This window comes from Gossypium hirsutum, chromosome D05 (assembly GCF_007990345.1).
Source record: "Gossypium hirsutum isolate 1008001.06 chromosome D05, Gossypium_hirsutum_v2.1, whole genome shotgun sequence".
Classification (NCBI taxonomy): domain Eukaryota; kingdom Viridiplantae; phylum Streptophyta; class Magnoliopsida; order Malvales; family Malvaceae; genus Gossypium; species Gossypium hirsutum.
The window spans coordinates 38,331,707-38,344,551 of NC_053441.1; the positions used below are offsets into that span (position 1 = coordinate 38,331,707).

The 12,845-nt window shown below is 34.7% G+C and overlaps 1 non-coding gene across 1 annotated transcript; it reads right to left on the reverse strand.

Annotated features, from left to right (window-relative positions):
- Positions 1-10,587: 10,587 nt before the first annotated feature.
- Positions 10,588-10,694, reverse strand: LOC121218006 (small nucleolar RNA R71). Its single transcript, XR_005914279.1, has one exon. It is a non-coding gene; the product is annotated as a small nucleolar RNA R71 (small nucleolar RNA).
- Between the last annotated feature and the right edge of the window lie 2,151 nt (positions 10,695-12,845).

Consider the following 12,845-nt stretch of genomic DNA (forward strand, 5'->3'; position numbering starts at 1 on the left):
GTATTTTTTCTCATTAAAATCAGCCCCAAATTTGAAAATCTTGAACCCCAAGATCAATCCTGAACATTGCCAAGAAAGTGCCATTGCCGTTTCTCTCAACTAGCTTGGGTAAGATCTCTTTTCTCTTCAATTTCTTGATTAATCTTGTCAATTAAAAAAAATTTCCAGATATTGAATTTGGGGGATTTTAAATTATTTCAAATGTATTTTTCCAAATTTTAATGAGATCTCAAACCATTTTAAAATTCAACCTCAATTTGGGCCACCACTGGTGGTGGTGCGTGCGCTTATGTACAACAAAGGGGGTTGTTTTCTTTCTTGGGTCTTGACCATATTTTTCCAGAATTAAATTGTGTTCTTGAACCCCCCTAATCATCCTTTAATCACATGTTAATTAAGGAGAGAAGTTCATGATCAATTAGCCAATCGGATCCCACAAATCGTGAAGCGTAAGTGCAATTAAGGATAACTAGTTTGTTATTTTGAGATAGTTGTTGGGTAAAGGTTATGAATTGATTAAATGAATGAATTTAACCATTAATTATCTATTGGATTTCCAGTATATTATTGAATTAGGTGCTAACTCAAACGCTCCAAATCATTCGTAAAGACGAAGAACGATTGTACGTACGGTTCACATTGATTTAGTGTAAGGAATCCAACTAGTTTCGATTCATAAAATAATTATAATTTGAAAGATTGGTTTGAAATCATAGGCGAGTGTTTGGGGGATTTTTTAATGGTAAATTAATTTAATTTATACTAATTTTTTACTTAGGTTCGTTTTAAGGTTTATTAAGGAAAATTGGAAGATTCACTAGTGTGCTGTGAGAAAGTGAAAAATAAGGTGTGGGTCCTAAAATCAAAAAATTAATTAAAAATGGTATTTTTTTATATATTTTATGATTTAGCTTGCCGATTGGATTGATTAAATAGCCAAATAATTAATTTTGTAAGTGGTTGAACCAAGTACGTTTCGTGTCCTAAAAGATTAATATGTTAGCAAAGTTGCTAATTTGACAGTGTGACTATGTGAATGGTATTATGAATGCATGATTGTGTTATTTGGCATGAGATTGATTGTATATATAGCATGATTTGCTGAGATATAATTTTATGCATGATATAATTGCATGGATAGTTTGCTATGTTATATTGGAAAGGTTGTTATACATGCACATTGGAAAATCATAAAAGTATGTGAAATTGTATAATGTTGAATGATATCATCTTAATGGTAATTTGTAATTTGGAACACTATTTCCATTTACTGAAAGTATGTGATTATTGAGAGCATATGGAACATGTCAAATAAACGTAAAAAGTATTAATATATAATTATATATGAGTTTGTGTGACATATTGCATTTGCATTAGGATGAGATATATTATGGTTGACGGAGGAGTTCCGTGGAGTACCGAAGGCATATTAAGTCCGCATTATTCGTGTCAATGCACTACACCTGGAGTACAGAGGGGAATGGCAATTTAACACATTTTTATTGGTAGCTTGTCTGCATTTTTATTGGCAAAATTTTCTACATATTGTTATCGGTGGTCTTAACTACAATGGGCTTAAACCCATAATATTTTGGAGTTCAGATGACGGGTTTTGGGAACTTGTGGTGTGTAGCAGATGGTATGGTAGGAACCTTTTTGCATTGCATCATGCTCACGACATATTCGACTATTATTGATTTATGCTACGTATTGTATTGTGTTGTATTGAATGGTATCGAAATTAATGATTGTTACTCAAATGAATGATGATCCATGCTCATACACCGTTTGACATCAATTTGATAATGGCTATATAATGATATGAAATTCTAATTATGGTTTTGTTCTCTTCTAATAAAGCTAATATGTTTCACTGTATTTGATATTTATGTATGTTTAAATAATTGTTCCACTCATACTGAACTTTCATAAGCTCACCCCAAATAGTGTTTAACTTTTTAGGTAAACCTCAAAATTAGGACAAGACTTGGTATTCAGAGAATTACCTTGGACCTCAGATTATTTTTTTAATAAGTATTAATCAGTCTCTATTGGTTTTGGTTTGTAATTTTTAATGACTTTTGGTCTTTGGCTTGGTAACTTTTCTTCTGGGATTTTTGCATGTATGGATTACTCAAGCATAATAACTGAAAAATGCATGAGATCAGGCTTAAGTAAAATTTGAAATTGTTCCCTAATTTTTTCTGTATTACAAATGAATCGTTTTTGAAAAAAAAATCGAAAAGGCAACTAAGTATCCAAAATGACTTGAAAAATCATTTTTCTGTTGCATTAGTTTAACATCAAGTTTTTACAAAGAAGAGTGAAGCAAACAATTTTTTTTCTTAAACAATAGTATCAATGATAAAATGAGTCTTAAGTATAGATTATCTAATAAATAAACTCTTTTAAACTAACTTAAAGTGCAAATCCTGTTTTTCTCTAAAATGAGTTTATTTAAAGTCTTCAAAAGTAATGTAAGTTAGCTTAGCCATTTCGGTGGCTAATGTAGCCTTCTCAATATAGCCATAACGTCTAGGTCAGGTTAGGGAGGTTACACATTGTCATTAAAAGATTTTATTGGTTGATCATGTTCAAGGATGCTCATGACTTTTACCAGGCATATGACCGTTGTCAAAGGGCGGGCAACCTCTCTAGGAGGCATGAAATGCCACTACAAAGTATCCTAGAAATTGAGTTGTTTGATGTGTGAGGACTAGACTTTATGGGCCATTTCCACCTTCCTGGGGAAACTATAGCTCTCCCTACTAATGATGCCAAATTAATGATAAAGTTCTTGCACAAAAATATCTTCATAAGATTTGGTACACCTCGCGCACTTATCAGTGATGAAAGCTCTCATTTTGATTGCAAATTCATTACTAATGCCTTGTATAGGTATGGGGTGAAACATATGATTTCCACGGCATATCATCCTTAAAAAAACGGACAAGTTGAAGTTTATAATAGAGAAATTAAGCAGATTTTGGAGAAAGTGGTGAGCCCAACTCACAAGGATTGGTCATCTAGACAATATCAAGCTTTGTAGGCTTACTGTACTGCGTTCAAAACAGCATTGGGGAAGTCACCTTTTAAGCTGGTCTATGGAAAGCCTTGCCATCTACCTGTCGAGCTGGAACATAAAGCATTTTGGGCTATTAAGAAGCTGAACATGGATTGGATCACTACTGGACATAAATGATTATTAGATTTGAATGAAATGGATGAATTTTGAGATTAGGCACACGAGGACTTTCAATTGTATAAAGAAAAGACCAAGTGCCAGCATGGCAAAAGGATTATGCCACGACAATTTGAACCCAGACAATAGATGTTGTTATTCAACTCTAGGCTCAAATTGTTTCTAGGCAAATTAAAATATCGCTGGTCAGGACCTTTTGAAGTAGCCCACATATATCCCCATAGAGCTGTGGATGTCAATGATATAAGGACTAAGACTACATTCAAAGTCAATGGACAACGTATGAAGCATTACTAGGGCACTTCTGTGACTGGAAATAAACAGTCCATTGATCTCCGAGATGTTTAACTTATGCATCTCGATAGTTCTTTTCACTTTATTTTTCTCAAATTTAAATATTTATTAGTTCTTTCATTTGCTTCTATTCCTTTTGTTTTGCAGGTATGTTTGTTTTCTTGTTGGAAGAAGAGGGGTTGGGGCTTCATAAATTATCCATTAGCCTATTGGAATTTTTTATTATTTTTCCTCAAATCATATTTTTACTTTCCTTCTAATTTCAATCACACCACAATCAAGCCATCATTACCGCTCATCCACTCATTACCGTCGTGTTATTTTTCTTTTACCCTAATCGTTTCATCTTCTTTTACAGTTAAACTAAGTTTTCTTTTTTTCTCCAAATTTACTTGTATTTTTTTTACTCCTACAAGTTTTCACCTTTTTCGTCTACCATTTGCTTTACCTTTTTCTAATGGCCAGATGTTTTACTCCGTAACCATCTGCTACGCCACAACACAATTTTTTCAACCAAGCAGCGAAAGACCGGTACATGTACAATATCTCCAAGCGTCCTTTTCACTTGGAAAATGGCTTCCTTTTTCAAGACGAGCCCTTTATGAGATATGATGAGTCTATTTCTTCTATGGTAGAACAACATGGATGGCAGATTTTCTGTTTGCATCTAGAGGATGTTTTGACAAAGTGGTTTCTGAGTTCTATGCTCACCTTACTTTTCCCAACAATGCTTTTATTTATGTGCGAGGAGCCTCGGTATTATTTGATGAAGATACCATCAATGCACAGTACGACCTTTCTGCTGTTTAAGATGAGTATAACCAGTTTGCCGCTACAATCACTTTGGATGGTAAGAATCAAGTTCTTCAAGACCTACGTGTAGCAGGTACTAAGTGGATGGTGTCAAGATAAGATTGTTACACCATGGAGAGGGCCTCTTTGAAACCCAACTATAGGGTTTGGTACCACTCCTTAAAACATTATTAATTCCTTCCAGTCATAACTCCACAAGTTCTAAGAAGCAGATCTTGTTGCTCCATTCCATCATAAAAGGAAGGAAGATAAATGTAGGAAAAATCATATTCAAAAAAGTCCACCGGTGTGTCCAGAAGAATGTAGGGAGCCTTAATTTTCCCTTTCTCGCCATCTACTGTACCAACGTGTGAATGTCTCTGTCCAATCCAATGAAGATGTTACTCCAAACAAAGAGGCCATTACGAAGCAAATTGTTACAAAGTTTTCAAGGGAGGATTTGCCATGACATCCACCTTCTGGTTCTGTTTCTACCTCTTCTACCCCAACCTGTGTCGCAGCAACCCTTTCCACCTTTAATAATGTCTCTGAGCAGCAAGTGCTCACTTCATTCGATAAGTTGCAAAGGCAGTTCACTCTATTTGAGACCTAGCAACTAAAGATTGCTACAGACTTGGCATGGGCATAGGAACAAATGGCCATCTTCTGGGCCTATATGGAAAGGAGAAATGTTGCGATAAAAAGGTCCTTGTAAAAGAATTTCACCAGGCCGATGTCTACGTTTCCTAGCTTCCCCTAGGAATTGCACTTAGATGTAGATCAAGAGAAAGGTGAAGCAGAGGTCGGTGAGACAAACCATACACCTATACACCCTGACACTGAAGGACAAGAAGCACAGGAACTTGCAGAAAAAGAAAATACTGAATCAGTCAGTATTGGGACTGATAATGAGGAAGGAGTAGAAGCAACTCCAACTTCTACACCACCAATGGATAGCACTGCTATTGTCCCACCTCAATCGACTGAACCTATTTCTACACAGGATCGGGAGATCAATCAGCTCATTGATGATCTCACCAAATCTGGTGATGAGGAGGGGGAAGTGCCACTCAATGTGTTGAAACGGAAGCTACGCTACAAGCGTGCTGCCTACAAATCCACTAACTCCAATTAAAGTTAAAAAAATCCATTCCAAGCATTTATTTTTTATGCCATTTGTTTGTCTTTTTATTTTATTACATCATGCATTCATAATTTTGTCCTACCATTTTCTGTATATATATATATATGTTTTTGCATTTATGATTCTTGTATGTTCATACATTGAGGACAATGCATCCCTTAGGTTTAAGGGTGTGTTATGCATATACGATGCATTAGATATTTAGTTAAGTATGTTCATTTTTAGTATTTTTGTTTATTTTTTCGTCCATTTTTCCATAACATACATAAATGTCAAAGATTGTTAGATTGTGATGAGTATATTTTTTTCTTATAATGTTCGATGAGGAGCTTTATTCTTCACTAAATCTAGAAAATATTGACAGTGAACTAGGTGAGTTTAGCTTAGGATAGTTGCTTGAAAATTGACCTTTAAAAGTATAATGTCCTTATTCCAATTACAATTAGTCTATAGTAAGTTGCTGAGGTATTTTTGGTTTATAAGGATAGATTCCTAGTAATCCCAACCTTCCTATTCAACAGATTTGATCTTCTTATTCTTGCCCTGATAACTTCCCAATAGTATTTTTTTATATTTGTTTGTTACATTTTGCATACATCAACATCATTTTAATTATCATTACATTTTTTTCACTATTTTGCCACAGCATAATTCATATAATTCATAACAGCAACTTAACCAAGTTAATCCTATCCAATCCTTAAGGAGACAATCTTACTAATCATTATAATAATTGATTTGACATGTATACTTGCACATTTCACATACTATATTCACACAAGACTTGTATCTACTCCTCCATGTTGATGACATTTTGATAGCTGCCAAAGATAAATGAGAGATAAGAAAGGTCAAAACCCATCTTAGTACAGAATTTGAGATGAAAGATTTGGAAGCAATAAAGAAGATACTTGGGATAGAGATTCTAAAAGATAGAAAAACATTTAAATTGTACCTAAGTCAGAAAGGGTTGGAAACACGGAAATTTACACATTTTTATGGTAATTTGAAGTATCGAGGTGAACTAAATTTTAGCCTAAGACGGTCCACAACTATATGCATTAATTCATAATATAATTAATTTTAATTTATATCCAATTTAATTTGGGTTAATAAATTATTATTAATTACTTATGAAAAAATGGTCCAGTTAAACTGAACCGAGTGAACCGAACCGACCAAGAAATGCACAGCCCAAAAACAGTCTCAAGAGTTGACCCAAATCAGCTTATTAGCTAATTATTTAAGCTTGCAAAGAGACTCTTGAAGACTTGTTCAAGTTGCATTCAAACCCCTCCACAATTGGTGGCTTTATAGATTTGCCCCAAGGATAAATTAGCAAAGTTGAAATTATCAACCTTGCTACATGTGTGGCCAACCAAGGGACGGCTCTTTGACTGATAATTTTAGCTATTTTTAGCAGCCCTCCTCAGCTATAAAAATCCCCTTAGGCTGGTCATTTGAAAAACACACCTCAAGCATTCACATCTTTCCTCAATTCTCTCCACTTTCTCTCTTCTTTTCCATTCCAAAATTCCCTTACTCTCTTGCCGATTTCTCCTCTTGGGAAAGGGGAATTCATCAGCTATTTGGAGCAGAAATTAAGTGTTCATAGCAGCATTGGTCGACGAGGACAATGGAGAAGGAAGAACGGAGCAATTAGTCAAGCCATGAAAAAACACCGAATTTGATTCTTGTTCCCTATCTCTTTAATTTATGTTGTTGTTATACTGAACATATCTATGAATATTTATGTTGTTGGAATGGTTAATCTAATCAATTTAGCTTGAATTTAATTCATGTTAGGTTGATTTCATTTCATTTGTTAAAATTATTGAAATTGTGTTTATGTTGTTATAGGCCTCAGTAAGATGCTTGATTAAGTAAAATCATGACTAAGTTATTCTTGCATTATAATTGTTAGGTAACTAATGAATTAATTATTTAAACGGATTGAAATTGTAATTAATGGACACAGTACTTAATCAGTGCATGTTTAATCATCTAAGGTAGCTGAGGGTTAGCAACGGTATCTGACGATACATTTGCCTTGCTGGAAACTTGAAAATTTATGTATTTTTACATGCCCTTTTTAACTTAAAATCATGCTATTTCAGCTAAATTCTTGTTAAAATATAATTAAATATTATAAAATAATTAAATTATGTTAAAAATATGAACATGATGAATTTTAATTAATTTTATAGTTAATTTTGATTAATTTTGACTATTTTCGACAGATTCGCACAAAGGGAGAAAATTGGCTCGACAAATAATGCTCGAAGAATAAAACCAAGAAGCAATTTGAAGCATCGAGGAAAATTTATTTCTAGCCTAAGATGGCCAAAAAAATTTTTAATTCATAATATAATTAATTTTAATTTATTTCTTACTTAATTTGGGCTAAATAAATTATTATTAATTAATTATGGAAAAAAGGGTCTAGTTGAACTGCATTGGTTAAATTGAATCTAGTGAACCGAACCAGCCACCAATTGGACTACCCAGAACCGTCCATATGCTGACCCAAATCAGCATTTTATCTGACTAAATAAGCTTTCAAAGAAGCCCTTGAAGAACATTCAACCTTGCATTCAAACCCCTCCAAAAAATGTGGCTTGATGGATTTGCCTAAGCTATTTTTAGCAAAGTTGAATCTCTCAACTTTGCCATGTGTGTGGCCAGCCAAGGGGGGTCTCTTTGGCTGATGGAATTTGCTATTTTTAGCAGCCACAATCAGCTATAAAATCCACCCCTTGCTGATCATTCAACTCATCCCTCACACTCTCATTCTCTCTTCTCCTCTCTCACTTTCTCTCAACTTTTCCTTCCCATTTTCCCTTTTGTTCAAGTGCTGATTTCTTCTCTTGGGAAAGAGGTCCTCATCAGCCATTATTGAGCAGCAATTAAAGTTTTCATAAGCCACCTTGATAGCTAAGGAAAACGGAGAACGAAGAACGGAGAACTCAGTCAAGCCACAGAGAAACACCGGATTTGCTTCTTGTTCCCTATCTCTTTAAATTTTGTTGTTGTTTTGACAAACATGTTTATGAATATTTATGCTATTGAAATGGTTATTTTAATCAATCTAGCTTGAATTTAATCTGTGTTGGGTTGAATATATTTTGCCTGCTTGAATTATTGAAATTGTGTTTGTGCTGTTATAGGCCTTGGTAAGATGCTTGATTAAGTAAAAACATGCCTAAGTTATTCTTGCAATATAAATTGTTAGATAACTAATGAATTAATTATTAAATCGTATTGAAATTGTAATTAGTCGACACAATACTTAATCAGTACATGTTTATTCTCCTAAGGTAGCTGAAGTTAATTTAGCATTGTATTTGGCGATACATATGCATTGCATAACTTGCAAGATTATTGTGATTAAACTGTTTCAAGGTAGAAATACTCTGTTACCTCACTTGATCTTTTATATGCTTGTGAAGATTGATTAATCGCTTGGATTGACATTGACAAATGTTCAAGAGATTGATTAATCTAATAAGTATGTATGAGCAGTAGTTAGCAAATTACCAAGTTGCCGTGAATTTGTTCGTAGCAGTATAAACATAAGTTTAATAATTCTAAGTTAAAGGAATTTAATTAATCCAACAAAATTATATCATCTTGATTAAACCTTATTTGAAATCGTGCATTAGAACCTTTTTATTTTTAATTTTTTTTACTTAGTTTTTAACCCTTAGTTTTTAATCATCTTTAAACAAAAATATTTTCCATCACCAAAGTGTTTTAACATTAATTTCATAAATATTGTTTTTTACAATCCCTGTGGGTATGATAACTCGACATTTACTTGTCACTTTATTACTTGTTGCGATTGTGTACACTTGCACATTTTCGTCGTTCCACTTGCATAACTTGCAAGATTATTGTGATTAAACTATTTCAAGGTAAGGATACTTTGTTACCTCACATAGTCTTTTATGTGCATATTAAATCAAGTTAATTGTTTGAATTGACATATGGATATGTACAAGAGATTATTTCGATTTAATAAGTATGTGTGTGCAATAACATATTTGCCTATTAAGATTTGTTTAATCGGTTAAATTGACATAAGAATATAGTCAAGAGATAAATGGATTTTGGCAGGTGAGTATGTTCATAAGTTACCAAATTACTGAGTTGCTGTGAACTTATTCGTAACATTATAAACATGAGTTTAATAATTCTAAGTTAAGAAATGTAATTAATCTAACACAATTATGTCATCTTGATTAAAATCGTATTTTGAAATCGCGCATTTGAGATTTATTTATTTAGTTTACTTAGTTTAAAACCTTAGTTTTTAATCACCCTCTTCAAACAAAGTATTTTTCTTCATCAAAGTGTTTTAAATAGCATTCATAAATAATTCTTTTCACAATCCCTGTGGGTACGATAACTAGACATTTACTTGTCACTTTATTACTTGTTGCGATTGTGTACACTTGCACATTTTCGTCGTTCCAAGTTTTTGGTGTCGTTGCCGGGGACTGTGTTTTAAAAAAGTCATTATTTGTGAAGTTGTTAGTTTTGCATTTTGGTTTATTTTTCTGTTCAAATTTTCACTTAGTTAACTTTTCTCTGACTATTTCAGGTGTTTATGAGTATTGACCGAATCATCGATTTACTCCTTGTAGACCCTGAGATTGAGCGAACTTTTCGACAGCGAAGAAGAAAAGCAAGCTAGAGAAGGACTGAAAAGATGAACTTCCAAAATCTGAATCAAGGGAACAGAGCAAACCTCGCTCAAAATCCTATCCTTATTGTTGATGATAGGGATAGAGCTTTGATACAGTATGTCGTGCCAGTATTTCATGATCTTAATCTAGGTATTAGAACCCCCGAAATTGAGGCACAATAGTTCGAGTTGAAGCCAGTCATGTTCCAGATGCTTCAGATTGTGGGCCAATTAAGTGGAATGCCTACTGAAGATCCTCACCTACACTTAAGACTATTTACGGAGGTGAGTGATTCTTTCAAGTTAGCCGGAGTACCCAAAGATGCATTACGATTAAAGTTGTTCCCATATTCACTAAGGGACAGAGCTCGAGCTTGGTTGAACTCATTACCACCAAACTCAATTTCAACATGGCAAGAGTTAGCAGAAAAATCCCTTATGAAGTATTTCCCACCTAGCAAGAATGCTAAGGTGAGGAACAAGATCACTGTTTTCCAACAAATGGATGATGAGTCATTGCATGAGGCATGGGAAAGGTACAAAGAATTATTACAGAAGTGTCATCATCACGGAATCCCACATTGCCTACAACTTGAGACATTTTATAATGGTCTCAATGCTTACACGAGGTTGGTAGTGGACACTTCTGCTAATGGTGCTCTCATTTCTAAGTCATATAATGAGGCTTATAAAATCATTGAGAGGATTTCCAGCAACAATTATCAATGGCCAACCAATCGAGCAGCGTTAGGAAGACGAGTCGCTGGAATACATGATGTAGACGCTCTTACTTCACTCGCATCTCAAGTATCATCAGTATCCTCAATGTTAAAAAAATCTTACTACTAATGGGTGTAATAGCTTTGCAGCACAGCCACTGAATCAATTTGAAAATGTAGCATGTGTTTATTATGGGGAAGGACATTTGTTCGAAGAATGTCCATCGAACCCAGAATCTATGTATTGTATGGGTAACCAGAATCAAAATCGATGAAGGTAAGGGCTGCAATCCAATTTCTATAACCCATCATGGCGAAACCACTCGAATTTTTCTTGGAGTAACCAAGGGGTAGGAACCAATAACAATTATGTCCAACCTAGATTGACCCAGCCACCTAGTTTTTCCCAACAAGCTTAGAAACCAACCCAAGCTTAACCATCCAATAGGCTAGAGAATCTATTGAAGGCATACATGGCAAAATATTATGCCTCTCTAAGGAATTTGGAGAATCAAGTGGGCCAGCTTGCAACGGAACTCAGAAACTGACCACAAGGTGTTTTACCTAGTGATACGAAGAATTCCAGGAATCTAGGGAAGGAGCATTGTAAAGCATTAACATTGAGGAGCGGAAAGACTTTAGATCCCAATTCGGTCGAAGTTGAGAAGGAGCTAGCTGACGCTCAAGACTCAAAAGGAAGTTCAACCGAGTGTTCAAATTTTAGTTTCACCAGAAATTGAATCTACAAAGTTTGAAAAGGCAACTTCTGAACCAGCTAATTCTGATCAACTAATAACTTCGTTAGATGCAGAATTGCCACAGAAAATGAATCAACAAGTTCCAGTAAAGAAACTTCTACCACCCTACCCTCAAAAACTTCAGAAGTAGAAGTAGGAAATTCAATTCAAGAAGTTCCTAGACGTACTAAAGCGACTTCATATCAACATCCCGTTGGTTTAAGCACTTGAACAAATGTTGAACTACGTTAAATTCATGAAGGAATCCTGTCTAAAAAATGAAGGATTGGAGAATTTGAGATGATAGCCCTACCGAAGGAATGCAGTGCATATCTTCAAGAAAAACTACCCCCAAAATTGAATGATCCTAGATGTTTTACCATACCTTGCATTATTGGAGCAACATATTGTGGTAAGGCACTATGTGACTTGGGTGCGAGTATCAACTTGATGCCCATGTCAATTTTTAATAAGTTAGGGATAGGTGAAGTTAGACCTACTACGGTTACACTTCAATTAGCAGATCGATCCTTAGCACATCCAGAAGGAAAAATCGATGACGTATTAGTACGGGTAGACAAATTTATCTTTTCTGCTGACTTTGTGATTCTAGACTTTGAAGCAGACAAAGAGGTGTCAATCATGCTAGGAAGACCATTCCTAGCAACCGGAGGGACCCTTATTGATGTGCAGAAGGATGAGCTTACAATGCGTGTTCAGGATGATCGGGAAACATTTAACGTTTTTAAGTCCATGCAATTTCCTGACACAATTGATGATTGTTCTATAGTGTCTGATTTAGAGGATTTAATCGTGGAGAAGGAACCATTGTATCAAATTTTGACATCTGATCCTCCAAATGATGAAGAGGAGGATGAATACTTGGCTTTGTTAGAAGCTAATCGAAGGGATTTAATCTACAATCCCGCTTTGAATCTTTGGAGTTAGGGAAAAAAATTATGCCCAACCAAAAGCGTCAATCGAGGAGCCACCTAAATTAGAACTGAAGGTACTTCCCTCACATTTGAAATATGTTTATTTAGGTAACTCTTCTACTCTGCCTGTGATTGTTTTAGTAAAATTAACTACTGAGCAAGAAGAGAAACTCATTCTGGTGTTGAAACCATTTAATAAGGCTATCGGATGGACCATAGCTGATATTCGTGGAATTAGTCCATCTATATGCATGCACAAGATTATCTTAGATGATGGAGAAAAAGGGACGATTGATGAACAACGAAGAATGAACCCCATCATGAAGGACGTAGTC